The sequence below is a fragment of the Cinclus cinclus genome, chromosome 13, assembly GCF_963662255.1.
Source record: "Cinclus cinclus chromosome 13, bCinCin1.1, whole genome shotgun sequence".
NCBI lineage: Eukaryota > Metazoa > Chordata > Aves > Passeriformes > Cinclidae > Cinclus > Cinclus cinclus.
The window spans coordinates 7,923,230-7,940,819 of record NC_085058.1 but is presented as its reverse complement, the minus strand read 5'-3'; positions in this window follow the sequence as shown (position 1 = coordinate 7,940,819).

The following is a 17,590-nucleotide window of genomic DNA, read 5'->3' as shown; positions in this document are numbered from 1 at the left end:
TATTTTAATTAATCATTCAATATTTTGTGAATTCCCTGGAGACACATGGTATTAATATCACAATTCATCCTGGATTCACAAATGCCAGAAATTCATTCAGTAACAAGGTCTATAAGACCTGTCTCTGACTGACAATTTAAATTTCAAGGAATGAATTCCTGTTTTCAGGACAAACCTCAGCTGAATCTTTACTACAAAACCATGACCAGTATCTCCTCGAGGGAATGGGAACAATAACTATCACCTCATTCCATAAACTTATACTGACATTAGCTGTTTTATAAAAAACAAAAAAGTATTTTGACGTTGTATAAACTATGCAATTTCCTAATATCAACTGATATTCAGTGGCCACACTTACATTAAACTAATAATAACAGTTGGAAACAAGTTTTTCCAGCTGAAAGATGTTTTGATTAATGCATTAATAGTAATCAGTCTCAATTTTAATGTTGAAAAAATTCATTTCAGGGCATTGCTCAATTTTCATTTTGGGTTTGTTCTTTTTGGGAGCAACATGTTTGTTCTTTAGAGCTAAATTTAGTACTGGAGCAATTTGGAAAGCTGAATTAAAAGTTGGCTACTGCACGGTTTTTTATTAAAGTCAGTGAAAATATTCACAAAGGGTGGCAATACAGGCAAGGATAAGCGATCAGAGGACCGAGCTCAGAGTATGGCAGACATTGTACTTTCTTGGAATTTTGTCTGTGGATCTGGATGTTCAAATACTGTGGTTCAAAATAAATACAGTCAATTCCTAATAAATGCATTCCAGTGCTATTTTTATATATGTAAAAGAAATCTCCCCTCTGGCACCTAAGTTCTTAAGAAGTAAATAGCTGCCTGTTATGACCCACAATGTTTTATAGCCTTGCTCTGGAAGAACAGATGGACTAACAAGCCGGATTCCCAGAGCCCAGCCCCTGGGGCAGATGCTGTGGCTGAGCAGCAGTGCCAGAGCAGAGCAATGGGCAGTGCCAGCCCAAGAGGCACCCACAGAGCCAGGGCCTCCTGCCCTGGCCCTTCTGCCCTTCCTGCCCGCAGCCTGCCCAGGGACGTTTTCTGCCACAGCTTTCCCACCGCTCCAACAACAGCCAGAGCCCAGGTGGAATATTCTGCTAAAGTCCCTCTTCAAAGATTGCTTTTAGGCATACATATATCACATCAGATTTTGCCTGGAGGGCTTGCAAAATGCCCCAGCTAATTTATGCATCTTCTCCTCTACAGATTTGTACCAGGGGCGTGCTTTGCTTGTTTTGTTTAAAAAGCACAGGAAAACCTGTGCTATGGGAGCAAGGGAAAGGATAGGTGCTTCAAATTTACTCTGAGAACCACAAAAGAAAAGCAAAACAAAACAAAAAAAAACCCAAAAAAACCAAACCAAAACAAAAAAAAACAACCCTCAACAAAAGTATATGAAGTGGCAGCAGGCATTTTATCCTCTATCCATCCTGATGAGCCTCCTATCAGCCTGTGACTTTCTGTTCTTTCCTTCTTCTGACAACACTGTGCACTGTGATCTGTCTCCATACAGCACAATACATCTCCAGAGATTTAAATACAGTGTGCTTTCCTCAGTTACTTATGAATCCTAAAAAGTTCTCATGAGAGCAAATTCAAGTTTCACCTCACATGCTTGTTTTTTGGCAGTTGCTTGCATTTTTTTCCCCTCTGTTCCCACCAAACAACCTTGTGCTGGGAAATACAACAATTAGCTGTAACTTTCAGTAACAGCTGCTCTTTTTCTGCTTAGTACAATTGTTATTGCATAAGCGAATGCTTCTTTAAAACATGCACAATATTAAAAGCCTTCTTTTTCAAGCCACTACTAAAAATAGTGCAGGATTATTCAGGAAAAAAAAAAAAAGCAGTACCCATCAGTTAGTACTTTGGATTTTTGTTTTCTATTTTGCACTTACAACTTGTTAAACAAATATTTTAAATTGTTTTTTTTTTTTTTGTGAATGTTAATGCCTTTGCTTGTTTGCACAGTCTAATAGCATAGTCTTAGAGGAGAAAGTAATAGGTAAATATTTTTACCATGGAGTTTCTTTGTATATTTGAATCAAATATTAGAGAAATCCACATAGTCCTAAGCTGAACAAGACATTTATATAATTTTTCTCTCTTTGTTGACCACAACTTCCTTCCAAAGGTGTCTGTAAGATAGGGAATATGAATAACCAGCAGCTTATACCAGCAATGATTTCTGATCTCCTATCAGACACACATGTATGTCTTGGGTGCAAATTCTGACATTCTCAGTACCATTAAGAGGACCAGTCTGGCACATTAATACTATTATTTCCTCAGCATTAGGCACATAATAGTCTAATAGCTGAAGAATACTTTCCACACCCTCAGAAATAACAATACTTTGTTTCACTGCACAACTCTTCTCAGGAAACCTTGCCTGCCTTCCCATCATAAACACGGCTGTGCATGAAAAAGCAGCAAAGTAAACACTATGTTAAGACTTGAAAAGTCAGCATCTGAATAGAAGGAAATGAACAATCAGCCAGAACTGAACAGATGCAACACTTTCTGTGGCATGACCGAGGCATTAGATAACAAACGTGAAGCACAAGCAGCAGCACATGCTTGGAAAGAAGCAGTGCTAAATTAAAGAGGCAGGTGTTTTGTTAATGCCTTTTAGACAGACTTTTAAAAATAATTTATTTTAGAATAAAAGGACTAAATTGTGGTGGTGGTGTTTTCCAAAGCAGAGGTACAAAATTTGATGATTAGAACATCTTTAAATTATTGAAACAAGGCGGAAGCGGGGGGGGGAAATCAAGGGTGGGGCACAGGGGGGAGGAATGGAAACCTCAGTGGAGAAAAGAGAAAGCACAAGTAGGAACTTACCTGACTGCCAGTCCTGTGAACCCTGCTGCAGCTGCTCAAAACAGGCAGTCTGGACCTTTCCATTAGAAGCACCCAATATAAAGACAAAAACTGTTTCATCTTCATTTCCATCTCAGGTGTTTAAAACATTAGCAGCTGGTGGCTACACTCTGCAGGAGACTTCTGCTGCACCACCATGAGGCAGGAAGCTTGTTTGGCTTCAGTGCAGAGAGAATTCCATCTCATACACGTGTATTTCCCTGCAGGTGAATGTTTTACAGGGTATAGAATCAACATGTTTCTGAAGATGCTTGCACTGCAGAACACCTATCAGAAACACAAATAAAAAGAGACTTGAACCATCTGCCAGATTTCCATGGAGTCTCAGGGAATAAAGCAAGTGCAAAGGCTCCTCCATCAAGTCTTGGAGGAAGAAAGCAGAACAGAAAACTGATTCAGGACCACATTGTCTTCAAAACTACGAATGCTTCAAAATCATAGGCCATTTGCAAATGTAACATATGCAAATACCATTATCACCTCAGGGGCTTCTAATCCAAGAAAATATATGATGGCTGAACAAAATATGGATAGGAACACAGGCATTTCAATCTGTTCTGACACAAAAAGACAAAATCCTTCCTTAAAATGGAAGCCATTTTCAGCCCCATTTGCTATGACAGGTGGTTCTTTGAAATTCAACACAAGAAGTCAACCCTACATTTTAAACCAATTAAATTTACCCAAAATATTTAACACACTTGAAAGTAGGCCTTTTCTTCTTCTGAGTTTTCCACCTCCTTTTCTGATACAACCGGCAGCAAACCTCTGGCTCTCTCTTGGGCTCCTGTCTTACCTAAGTCTTTCCACTGAGCATTAGACCCCACACAAAATATTTCATTTACATGAAGACAATCAATTTTGAGGTAGATTTCAAAATACATGTGGTTCCATGCAATTTCAAAACATATGCTGCTAGTAAACTGGACATCCGACAACTCACATGGCAATTACACTTTTTTTCCCTTGCCTTTGATCAGATGTATTGCTTACAGCAACCTGGCAGAACAATAATTATCTGACTAGGGCAGATCTACAGTGCACAGGATTTGGATTTCCTGCTAGGGAAATACTAGAACAAGAGACATAGTTCAGGTATTGGTGGATTTTATTTGTTGTACAAGATTGACCCTGAGAAATACTGTATTACAGGATATGATGCATAAATCACTAACAATCAGCTTGCCTTCCAGATTCAGGACAGAAAGTGTTTAGGCTTAACAAAGTTCTTCTTTGTATATCTGGCTTCAAGTAATTTCATTAGCAATTAGAAAGCCAGAGGCAAACATATTCCTAAAAGATATTAAGTGAACTTCAGAGTACAGCTATCCAGGGAGAGCAAGGAATGTCAGAAGTTCTCTTCACATGTAGAAACTTAACTTCATGCCCAAATAGCAGCTATGTACAGCTTAGAAAAGTGAAAAGTTGTCAAAGAACTATGACGTGAGCCTCTCTGATGATCTTTTAATGTTACCATGACTGAGATAACCATACTCAAAAATAACTAGCTTGTTTTACTTTCAAACTTATTTTTCTTAGTAGATTTGTAACATCACAGACTCTGGCTACGAACTTTGCTACTGTCATCATTTTCACTGATGCTCCTGAATGTGTTCTCCTCTGTTACTACTCTTCAATATTTATTTTTTAATAAATACAAAGGAGGTCCTTTCCTATGTGCTCTTATTTGGCCTGATAATAAACACATCTTCCTTCATTATCATCTCCCTCCTCTGCCCTGGTATATACAATGATGCTCCCCACAGGCATGCAGTGTGTTGGGTTGTGGGAGAGCAAAGTGTTACACACCAGGCTTCTAAAAAAATTGCAGCTGAGTCAGCTCTGGAGGGTTTCATCCCACAAGCCTTCCTCCTACAGTGACTTTGGGAAGTTTATCACTGTCAGAACAATCCTGTATTCTTGGCTTCATGGTTATGAGGGAAGAGGACCACCTAGGAGGAGTTCAGGGCTGACTAAAGGTGTCCAGCTGTTCTGAGAGTCAGATAAAAGCTTAGACTGAAAAAAAAAAATAAACCTATTGTAGCGTTTAAGCATAAGGAGATACCTCAGGCATGCAACTTGTCTGCTGAGCATCTCTGGCCAACAGGTATGAGACACATACAGAAGAGGTGAACAGAAGTTTTCAGGGTTGTTTCCATAAGCATTTACCTGTCAACGAGAAGTTCCTGGTGAAAGGCAACCCTTTAAAGAACACTTTTTTCAGAGTATCAACCCTGCAGCACCATCTAGATTATTTTGTCAGTTATGTATCAAAAGCCACAGCACTTGTAATCATTAATAAAACCCCATACTCCCTAGTAGATTTTTTTAAGCAAAGTCTGGTTTTAAGTTCCATTTGGACAGGATGTTGTTTATCACCATTACTTACTGTATTATTTTTTTCCAAGACCATGACACAGCACGATAAACACTAGAGAAACATTATTTTGACATAAAATACACGCTGTAAGTGCAATGAGTATGGCAAGATCACATTAATTCTGAACATTTTGTTTATGTGTCTCAGTCTTGAATACATGGACTATGTTCATCTGGCTGCTTGCCTTTTTTAATGTCTTATTTGAATGTCTTAATTAGGACATCTTGAAAATCTTAACAGCTCTTAAAAAGTAGCTTATAAGAACAAGTTCTATCATGTTTTCACAGAGGTATGGCTTCTGCAGTCAGCAGCAGTGTAAGTATGAAATGGAGTGAGCAAATACAATGGACATAGGAAATGCCATCCTTAGGTCACCCAGGTCCCCTGTGCCCAAGTGGTGAGGACAGTGATTAGGATTTAAGGACTGAGTGATGACATTTTTTTTGCTACGTGTCTGTGTGATGCTAAGCACAATGATGAGGTCCCATAGCACTGGGGTGATAATGACCAAAGCTTTCCTGTACTGCCCCATCATAATCTTTGATCCTGAACTCAGCCCTTCGCTGTAGGGAAGATATATTAACCTGCACCATTTGTGCAGTCCCTGATCTCTCTAAGAATGCTAATGTGAATTAGTTTATAGCTAATGTTGAGTGGTTTTGGTGACTGGATGGATTTTCAGTAAACTGAGATCACTGTGCTCCAGGCACACAGTTTCAGTTCCTTCTTACATGGAGATGCACATTGCATAAGCTTACTAAAAGTAGAAAATTATTCTTTACTTTTTACACTGAAAACACAAAACTTAGTTATATCTAGAGATATAAGACCCTTGTACTAATTGTACCAATAGTCACAATATTTGAAAACTGTGGTAAATTTGGAAATGCCACCTGAGCAAGACTTCAATGTTCATACCCCATTACCAGGCTCAAAGTGCCCTAATTACATTGCTTGTGTATGCCTGAAAAATGTCATGCTACTTTTGGACAGGATGACCAGTATCTCTAGGGAGCATCATGAAAAGGTCATGTGTATCTCACAAGACCATCAGAAATCCCTAGACTTTTAACAAACACATTAATTCATGTTGAATATCTCACATTCCAGCTATAGTTCTATTTTTAGGTTATTTGTTGTGCTTAAATAAAGCAATGCCACCAGTTTTAAAATATTTTTAAAGATAGAAAGGTAGCTGTTCTCTTCTATGCAAGAGGCTGTGGGGGAACAGGCTACTTCCACTATACTGGAAGGAGCCAGAACATATCAAAGGGACATACACTGGAATGTGAGCTAAATGCTCCACACTGAGCTGGGGAGCTCCTTGTTAAACTGATTGGTTGTCTTGTCCTCCCAGGAACCTCAATAAAATCTTGACAGCAAAGCAAATGCTCATTACTGAAAGAGCACATCAGAATATCTCAGGTCAGCAATGATCTGATCTAATGGTTTACTCCTTAGTCAGTAGCTGAGATTTTCCTAAGGGATAACTACTTTTTTCCTATTGCAGTGTTGAAAGGCCAAAAATTAGAGAGGCAAGGTTTGCCCGTGAAAAACAGAACAGCCCCTTAAAATGATTTACATATCCAGGATGCTGCAAAAGTACTCTATAAAATGGTGGAGGCAACCACCAGGCAGAGGGTGACAAGGATTTCTAATGGGCACAGACAAATGGCAAAAACATTTCAAATTTGGCAGCCAAGTTATGGAAACCTACAGACAATTGTTCTCCTCAAGATTTGTTCTGGAAAAAAGCACTTTCCTATGAAGCCTGAGTGATGTTCTTCTGAATACCCATATTCAGAATAGGCTAAATACAAAGCAGCAGGTATAAAGCAGGGTCCTGGCATGAATTAAGTATATGGAAGCATGACTGTTTAAATGATAGCTAGGTGAAAATTATGGGCTCTACAAAAGATGGCTTAAAACTGGGTCTTCTTCCTGAACTATATTTCTTTTATTCACTAGAAAGCTCCACAATGAACCAAGACATAGTCCTGTTCAATTCTTCAAAAAGAGAAAACTAGAACTGTAATGAGGTCAAATTTTCTTCTTTTGAGCCTCTGACAATTAGAAATAAAGCACACCATGTGATATTTTACACTTTCCCCCTATTAATTGCCTCACCAGTAGCCTTGCAAACTCTGTATCTTCTCAGTATTGAGGTTGTTGCCTTAAAACAGTAGAGAAAACATGAACACTACATCATGGAGGAAAATGTGTTTAAAAATGTCAATGTATTGACATCTTCTGGTTTCTAGTCAGTTTATAGATAGGTGTTACACCTATAATAAGCAAATTTCGGAACCCAGGAATTGCAAAGCAAGTCCATACAAAAAGTCACTGAATTTAACAGTAATACATGGCCAGAGGATATCTTCCAGAGACCAAAGAGAAAAAAAAATATGTAAACCAAGCAACAAAAAGAGATCACTTGAGACATGTGTTCTATATCCTTGTCATCTTAGGAGCACTATGAAAACTAAATATTATCAAAAGACTTGATTATATTATGAGAAGAGGTAGCCTAATTGTACAGACTAATACTACAAGCTGTATATAAATGTATAGCCATAGCACATTGCCCATTACTGCTACAAAATGGTATTTGATCTTATGGGACCACAAGTTTCTTATCACTCTAATTCCTTTTTTATCAGGTCATGATTTTTAATCAGAGCAATATTTCCACAGTCCCCCTTGCCAGTAGAGAATTATATATACACTTCAGCATATGCTTATGAGAAACAGGATTGCAAGCTCATCGCTTAATTACTTGATAGAAAATTATGTTTAGACAAAAGATATAATGAGAAATTAATTAGCTCCCAGAACAGCTGAAAATAATGTTGCAATGCAACCTGCATATTTGTGATCCAGAAATTTGTTTTGGTTTACCTTATCTTCTGAGAAAGACTTAAAACTCAAATCAAATCACAGTTGTTCTGACAATTTTGCCTTGGCTTTTCTAACAGCAGTTAAAAGCAAATATTCATGGTTTGAAGCACATAGAAGAGTAGGAAAACATACCCCAAAATTCTCTGAATTCTGCAAATCATCAAAAATACATTTATTCGTGGTTTTAAGTTCACATTAGAAAATGTGCTCTAGAATTTGAGTCATATCAAATTGACTGACTATATCCCCAAATTCAAGACATGCATTAGAATGTTTCCCTAAAATCTGCCCAACCATTTGGAGCTGACTGCAGGGTAATGGTTTCGAGCTGCAGTCTCAATTTACTGACTAGACACGTATTTGCTACAGAAATAGATATAGTGAAATAACTTAGGACTTTATGACCACTGAAAGCAAGCCCACTGATTTTAGCAATTTTTGAATTGGGTTCTCCATGGGAACACATAAAACATCTACCTACTTTATCTCAATACTTCTAGGGATATAACTCCATTTTCTTGGGTATTTGCACATTTCAAGGATAATTGAACATTCCTTTCCTACTAAATTGTTTTGATCTAGACTTACATGAATTACTTGCATAGTTTAGTAGTTGTGTGTTTATAATCATGGCAACTAAAATTATGGAGTCAATATTTAATCTGTTTATCTCATGGTAATAGCTAACGCTGTCCACAGTAAAGAATGCATCAGAACAGTGTGCTTCAGTCAAACTCTTTGGAGATGTGCAATACTTAGCAGTTGCCAGCAATTCCACTGACAACCCAGATTTAGAAAACTCTAAACAGAGAGGGAAACATTTTTAACAGCTAACCTTCAGCAGATAACCCTCACTTGAAAGCAATTTGTACCTTTTATAAACATTAGCCCATAAAAACATGATGACATGTTTGAGTCTCAGTGAAACATGTTGCAGAAAATCTTGACACAGTTTACTTAACCCCTCTTATATTTGTAAGCAGCATTTGACCTCCTCCAAGACACTTTCACATACTACATTCACTCTCTCATTCCTTTGGGGAAAATACCCAACCAGTACTTTCAGGATTATGAATTGATTATAATTTTCAGGTCTTTTTGAGTTCAAATCCAAGAGATCTCATCAATTCAGTTTCAAAATGTAAGTGATACTAATTTATATCTAATTTCCTAGTTTGAATTGATTTCTAAAGACTAGCCTATAGTTTACTCTTGAATGCTTCAGGTCAAGGCCACAAATCAAGTGCTGTCTGTTCTACATGAAACGAAAAGTTTACCCCAAGCAGTGACTAAAAATGAAGTAATGTGGACCCTTTTAAAATGTCTACCCATTATCCAAGAGCAAGACTGAGAAGAAAATAGAGATGCCTCTTCCATGTTTGAGTGCCCATATTGCAGAAGGCAAACCATAAAAAGGAGTCAGATATCTGTGGTAAAATCCACAGGACCTAGGAAGAAAGAAGGGATCCCTGAAACTATGATTGCTTCTGGAAAAAAAGTTTAAAAAAAGTTTCTGAAAGAGCTGCGAGGCCATGCAAACCCAGGGGCACATAAAGCAGATACCCCCATCTGACCTGGCAGTTGTTTGGTGAAACCAGGAGACCTCCTCTCTGCTTTTTCAGACTGACCAGCCATACTTGCTAAAAAGGCAAAGGAAACAAGATGCAGTTATGGCCAAAAGGGAGGGAAGAAAGCTTGGAGCAATAATTCTTAAAATTGGAAGTACTAAAGCCTTTGGCTGAATGCACATATCCTCAGGCAGCTGAGCAGGATTTGCTGTGTAAAAAAGCTGCAGTTCTCCAGAGACAATAGCACACCCCTGCACACCTGGCAGAAGATGCTGACTTGGGTCTCAGGAATTACACAGAATTACTGAGAAGGCTTCAGCTGGGGCTGATGAGCCTGACCTGTTCTGCAGTTAATTGGCCAAGGGACACCTGCTGGCACCCTGCCCACACCAGCCCTTTGCCCCAGCTGGGAACTAGGCTGTCCCGAGGACACAGGCACACAAGACACACTTTTGTGTTCCCATTACAAAGTGCAGATCGTGTTACTTGTTGCTACTATTTATATTTCTTGACCGACTCCAGCATGTGGAAGGTCTCAGCCGCACAAGGATTTCAAAACCAGAATCACAGATTAAAAGCCCTTCTCTGCAAATAGATCTCATTACCATGAAAGCTTCTTTTTCTGCAAAATAACATCTGCAAACTGCCACAGGAGTCCTGCAGCCAAACTTCCTCCCTTGCTGTCATCACCATGGCCTACTAAAGGGAAATTTTATTATGGTTTAATACCAACTTTTTGGTTATCTCAGAGAATCTTGAGATTTTTAACCAATTCTGCTAGTTGAGTGGCACATTACACATAGGAGAGCTTTGTCTCCAAAAACACCTGCCACTGGCTTGTTCTTCCACCTGAATTTGCCTTGAGCAAAATACAACAGCACCTGTGACAGTTTGAGCACAGAGCTGGTTACCTTTTTGCTTCAAGTGTGCACAACATTAGAGCCTGAGCTGGCCTCACTATGCTGGCAGGTAACCTGCATTTGTTGAACTTAAAACCAATATATCTAGGTTGGAAAAAGCATTTCAGTGTAGAAAAAGCCATTTTACTCAAAGGAGGAAAGAAAATAGCCAAGAGATAGTTCCTGACTTCTCTGTACCCTTAGGCTCAGTTGCCTGCTGTTGATCCTGCTGTGCTGTTTTCTGAGCAAACATGTTGGGTTGAATTCTGCTGAAAGAAGTTCAGCTAAATTTCAGCCAAGCAGGAAAATGTTTTGACAAAACTGCACAAATGTGCAGTGGGGAAAATGGTCTCATGTAGCAAGCCATCCTATTATTAAACTTGGGAGCAGTCTACAAAGCACTGTGTCAGGATTCAGCATGACTGACACATCACAGAGAGGCCACAGACATGGCTGGTGGGCTGTAATTTTTTTAGAGAAACACATTCCATGAGCCATAGATGAGTGAATCAACATAGACCTGTGGCCTTAGGTGAACTCTGAATGTCCCCAAAACCTTGCAAATGCAGGCCAAAGCCCCCAAGTCACCAGAGCACAGATTTAGCTTTATTTCAGCCTTACTTACAATGCTTACAAATAGTATTTGCTGAGTAGGAATAGGCTTCAGAAAAAAAGATAAGATTCAGTATAAAAGATAGTGCCTTCACCTGGCATCTGAAGATTTCACTGGATGGAAATCTGGACAAAGTCTTAGAATAAATAATAAAAAATTAACAGTTCAGCATCAGATAGAGAATGTTCTGCTGGGACTGTGTTCATGCCTGTTACTGTTTCCAATTAACTTTAGTTTTGAGCAATGGATGAGCTCCAAAAATTTACATAAATAAGAAATACACTGAAAAGTACAGATTTCCTGTACTTTCCAGATTTTTTAATTTCACATTAACCAGATGCATTTGCAATAAAGGCTGAATTCAAAGTCTGGTGCCTTAAAGCATTTAAACCATTTACAATGGAGAACTTCTTATCTAGAAGGAATATGCCCCAAGAGATTCATAGGCATGCTTGTAACTATTCAATGTGGCCAGTATTTTAAAAGCTTATAGCCAGGTCAAGCCCTATGGTGCATTCATCCATCATTGGTATGAAAATATGGGTATCAGGTTTGCCAAGAAATATGTATTTATGAAATGTAGCCATTAGCATAACCTGCAGGGCCTGCTCAGGTACAGAATCCATTGAAATGGATTTCTCCCTGAAGGAGGTATCCTCCAATTTAGTTCCCCCCCCAGGCACTCAGTGGCTCCCAAATCTCCCAGTGTTCCACAGTGGCTGGGGAGCTCTGGGTGAAAGGGAAAGCAGACACAGGGTAAACTGAGCCAGGGAAACTCATGCTTGGAAGAGCACAAGCAAGAGCAGGAGCTGGCAGAGATGGGGTAGGGAACCCAGTCTGCTGGGTCATGTTATCCCCCAGGCACAACGGGAAAAACATTTCAGCCAACAGGAGTTTGGAGAGCAAAGGTAGGGATGAACTTTCATAGAAATAGATACAAATATTCAGGTCTTGGCAGGCACTATTTTGGAGATTCATCTTCCCCTTGAGATGTAGCTACATATGACTACTCTTTTGGCACTCTCCTAAATAATTTCAAATCAGACTAGTCATGTACTTTGCATGCAAGCCAAGGTATTACACACTGAAAAAGGGAGAGTGTATTTTAATAGATTCATGTGATTCACTAAGAACTAGTAACTTCTCATGGAAAACTCTGAGTCTGCTGAGAGCCTACATTTTTTCCTTCTTCCCTGTTCATTATTTATTAAGGAGATTTGGATGACAGCAAGGTTATTTTTTTCTTGAAGTCCAATTTCTTCTCTTTCATCTAAAACCACAAGCTGCTGACTGTGAAATTGCAATTCCTCATGATGAAAGAGAAAACATTTGCAATAAGACATTAAAAAGGAAGACTGTTTAAGGCCAGAAGGAGGCATCAAGTTTTCAAAACAAACAAGATATGAAGGTATAAAAAATAAATTTTCTGAAGATTTAAGGATAACTGGATCTTTGAATAATGCTGGTATATTCTGGCACTTTTCCTGCAGCTTTCTGCAAAACCCTTAACACTGGAAGAACTCAATGTTGATTTCTACTAGTGCTTTCTGGTAATTTCACCAGTCCATTTTATGCATATTCCTGATGCTTTCTAGGAATTCACCTTCTGCTTTCTAGCAATTCATTCACTGTTTCCTAGGAATTTTCCCACTACTTTCTAGGGCTTCCCTTACATTATAGAAATCCTGACACTCTGTGGGAATGTCCTGTCTATTTTCTGGGAATTTTTCCTACACAGCTTTCACAGTGTTCTAGGAATTCACATGCTGCTTTCTGGGGATGTTCCTGTTGCTTTCTAGTACTTGTCTCCCCATTTTCAATTATTTTTTTTTTCAGCTTTCTGGAAATCCCCCAAGTCTTTTCTGAGAATCTCCTATCATCAGTAACAGAAGGGATGCTTAGTGAAGGGAACTCTGAGCAACCACAGTGCAGACAGGACTGGGCCCCATGAGCTTCTTGGTGCCAGCAGAGCACAGCTGGGACAGTGGCTGTTCCATCAATAGCCTAGACAGTGACAGACAAAGGCAAGGAGCAAGTTGTGTCCAAAGCCAGTCCAGGAAATCCAAATGAGTTTTCGGGAACAGTGGGAGACAGGGTTTGAAACAGGCACACCCATAAAGTGTAGCTCACACAGGCACGTTTTGGGGATTACCAAACACTCCCATTGAATAATTTCAGCATTCCATGTTTTGTAAAATAGCCTTATTTGAAACTTTGTATTCTCTATAAAACGATGAATTGCTTTAAATTTTTAGCATGAGAAATTTCCCATTTATAATCCATTACAGAATTGGGATGCAGGCAAACTGTTTCTTTTCCCCTCCAGAAATTCATGAGAATTTACTTTGATACAAAATTATTTCATAATAAACTCAGTTTAAAAGTACGGCTCCTTGAGGTGTACTTTCTTGTTTGCTACATTACTTATTTACTGGTATTAAAATATTTAGACCATGCACTGTAACTTATTTTCATAATTCCTGTCCATGTAGTGAAAAATAATTGTTAAAGGTTCTGCTACAGGATTCTTATACTAGCTGAAGTTTAAAGTTGATTATTACAAATATTTGATAGGAATTTTATTACTACTGATGTGTTACTCAGTTCCTTTGCTATTTATAGACAGCTGGCCAGCCAATGCTTTTCAAAATATGTTTGAATGCCCTTGGATTCACATGGAGTCCAAGTTGACATCTTGTGAGAGAGTGAAGAATGATTTTAAAGTGCTGTCTTGACATTTGAGGTGTATCCTCATTGCATAATGAAATATGAGGCATATATTAACAAATGCACCTTTTTCCTAAGAGCTTCTATTTCTTTAAATTTCATTATTTAGTATTTCATATTTAAAAGGTGGGAGCCAGTAAGTATTTAGCACATACACAGACAAGAGAACAAACCTTCCTACACATAATTTGCCAGCTGCTACACAAGCTGTTGAAATACTTGCACATATAATTTTCACTGCTTTGTGTTGGATGCTAAAGGTTGGACATTCCTCACTACAAAATCACTACTAGAAACAGAATTTTACAGAGAGGACAGAAGTATTCACTGCCCACCAGTATGAAATACACTGCAAATGCTCTTGCAACTCAAATGGTGAAGCAGAAGCCAGGAGTCCATAAAATTCCTGTGCCTCTGAGCCTGGTTCATTGAGATGTGTTATGCACTAAAACCATCTTCAAAGGATACTTGTCATCTTCTTTAGACCTCAGACATTGTTAACTATCTAGACTACATCTGATGTCCTCCAAATGCTGTTAAGATGTGAAGTATAAATGTTCTAACAAAGTTTTGCACTGCTTGTGAAGGACCTGTTATTTCTTTCTTAGTATTCTCCTAAAATTATGTCTCTACAACTAGGTCAGCAGCCCATCAAAGATCAATGAAAGTCTGCCAAAGCATATAGACCTGATGCTGTCTCCATTTGCAATGTGATAAACCAGGAGTAAGCTTGAAGAAAGTATTAAGGTTGCACTAATGCAAAACTCACGTAAGTGAATGGAAGATCAAGGCAGCATTTCTACTGAATTGTGTATTTTTCTCTTCAGAATGCATACTGAGAATACTTTTAAGTTTCCAACATGTACATGTGAAATAGCTGCAATACCTAAATTGTAATCCTCTGATTTCATATTCACATTATGAATCTGCATTGTCACAACAGAATAAATGTCCACAAACACATGTGAGTATTTTTTTCTGTCTACAGAATTCAGAAAAATGAAAAGCAGACAAAACAGCATTTTTGGCATATGAATGTGCTTGCCAGGATTTAGGACAAAATATTTCCTTGCCAAACTCTTCTCTTTTCCCAAGACATAAACAAGCATCATAAAACAGTCTTACAATAACTTCCAACCAGATTTTCTTTTTTAAATCTAATTCAGTCTTTGTGCTATAGACAAAACCATTCTGTTTACCATGTGTCTTCTCATCCTCACTGAATTTGATTACACAACAAGCTCCTAATTTAAAGACCATTGAAATCCATAGAAACATTCATATTCATTACAAATTATTTTTTTCCATTTGAATTAGAAAGACAGAGCAAGCAAATCTCATATAGTGTGGCCTTCTGTAGATTATCAGTGCAGCCAGTGGCAGATCTGTGAAGAACTGGGTGCTCCTTACTTGTCCCTGGGACACATGGAGCTGCTCATCTCTTGCAAACAAGTACTGCTAGGATTTGAACAGTCAAAGGCACTTTTTGTTTGCTTTCCCTGTTAGTTCTGTAATGCACACAGTGGATGGAAGATGGAGGGGTTTCTGAAGGCTTTGGGAAATAACATGAGCTACAGTGGTCTAAGAGGTTGATGCCTTCAATAAAGATACACAACTATCAGCAAATAAACTGAGCCTTCAGCTGCACCTTTCTAAATAAAAAGTTTCTTCCCACACAGTTCGAATCAGCTGAATGGTGATGCAAAGAACTTTCCAGGAGAGGTTAGTTTAAAGGAATGACTATATCTCTGTCTTCCCTTTTTTCTTTTACAGAGTAAATACTTTAATTAATGGATTTCTAGCAGCCAGTTAGTTATCACAGTCCATTATTAATTAGTGGGGGGGGGGGGGGGGGGAAGTATCTTATGCAGAACCTGAATTATCTGGAGCATCAGGTACTGATTTAAAAACTACAAACATCAGAGTACTTATTTTTTTCAAATTTCACAGGGCAGAGTTTTGGCTCCAAAACTCATGGAGACATTCTTCAGAGGCAGTCTCCAAGAGACAACACTTCTCACCAGAAAGTAAAATAATGTTCTGCATTTCATAGAATCACAGAATGGTTTGGGTTGGAAGGGGCCTCAAAGGTTTCCTAGTTCCAACCCCCTGCCATGGGCATGGGCACCTTCCACTAGACCAGGTTGCTCAGAGCTCCATCCAGCCTGCTTTTGAACACTTCCAGGGATGGAGAATCCTCAGCTTCTCTGAAAAAACTGTTCCAGTGCTTCACAAGCTGAATAGATGAGGCAAAAAAGTGTTCAAAGAGGACTTTGTAACAAGAGGTTGAGAAAAGACCTTAGCCAGTACTGTGGCTTTGGGCTACTGCACTTTCCAGAGCAGGCTTTGATCTGGGCTTCACAGAAAACAGCCTGAGTGAAAAATTACCTCCCTGAAATTCACTTCAGTGTCAGCTGCTTATAAAGCCCTGGAAAGTCAAAGAGGGTAGATTATTTCAATTTTAAAGAATGCAAAATTAACTTCTTCACAATAGCAATTACAGCACTGTGATCAGTAATGGGGTGATTTATGTTTGGATTTGCCCCACAAGAAATAGTCAGCAATTAAGAAGTTCCTATTCCTTTCTATTTTGGAATGGGAAACAAGATGGCTTTTCACACACAACGCTGCTCCTTAAAGTCCTGATAATTTGCTGTATTTGCTGTGCCTGTGTCCCAGCAGTTGCTAAGAAGCAGGCTGGGATGCAGCACTGCTGCTAAGGAAGGGCAGGGAAGCCGCAGCTGCTCCATCTTCGTTCCTCCGCAGTGCCCACGAGAAGTGTGACTGCAGCTGCAGTCCAGCTTTTCTCTCAGCTGCTTTGGGTCCCAATAGCAGCAGTGTCACAGCCCACTAAGCCTTGTGGAAGCGATGGCTCCCCAGTGCAGCAGCCCCTGGCACAGAGCTGTGTGTGTGCAGGGTGACCCTGCGCTGTGTTACCTTTCCCGAGGTGCGGGGACAGTCCAGGTGTGCCCCGCGAGCCCCTGCCCTCGCCTCTTCCACTGCCTCTGCTGCCATGCAAGTGAGCTGATGCCACCGAGACTTCAGGGAACAACTCCAATGTTGAATCTCAGCATCAGTTAACATAATTTAAAATGTGTGGGCTTTATCTGCACATCTAAAATATAATTTCTTTTAGCGGATCTATGAAGATATGATGTTCTAAATAATACATGGAGCAATTTCCACTTCTGAAGAGTAACTGCAGCTGTCTGTAAATGAAAGATCCTTTCATTACAAACAGCTTTTCTCTCCATAAAACTCCTGGATGATACTTATCCCTTTGTGAAACATATTCTAATTTACCACTTGATCAGTGGATGGATAACTACTGTTTTCCTGTCTTACTCATACTGAAGGAAAAAAGAAAAAAAACGCCAAACAAAAACAACAACAACAACCAAAAAAAAAACCCAAAAAAACCAAACAAACAAACAAACAAAAAAAAAACAGGAACACATTTTCCTGATTATAGCAACTTTATAACACGTACATTAATGATACAGACAGTGGACATTATTCTTTCTATTGATCCATGATTAGTATCTCATGCAAAATATAGGCTACCTGGGAGTTTCACTCTTACAGAAGACAGCAGAAATGA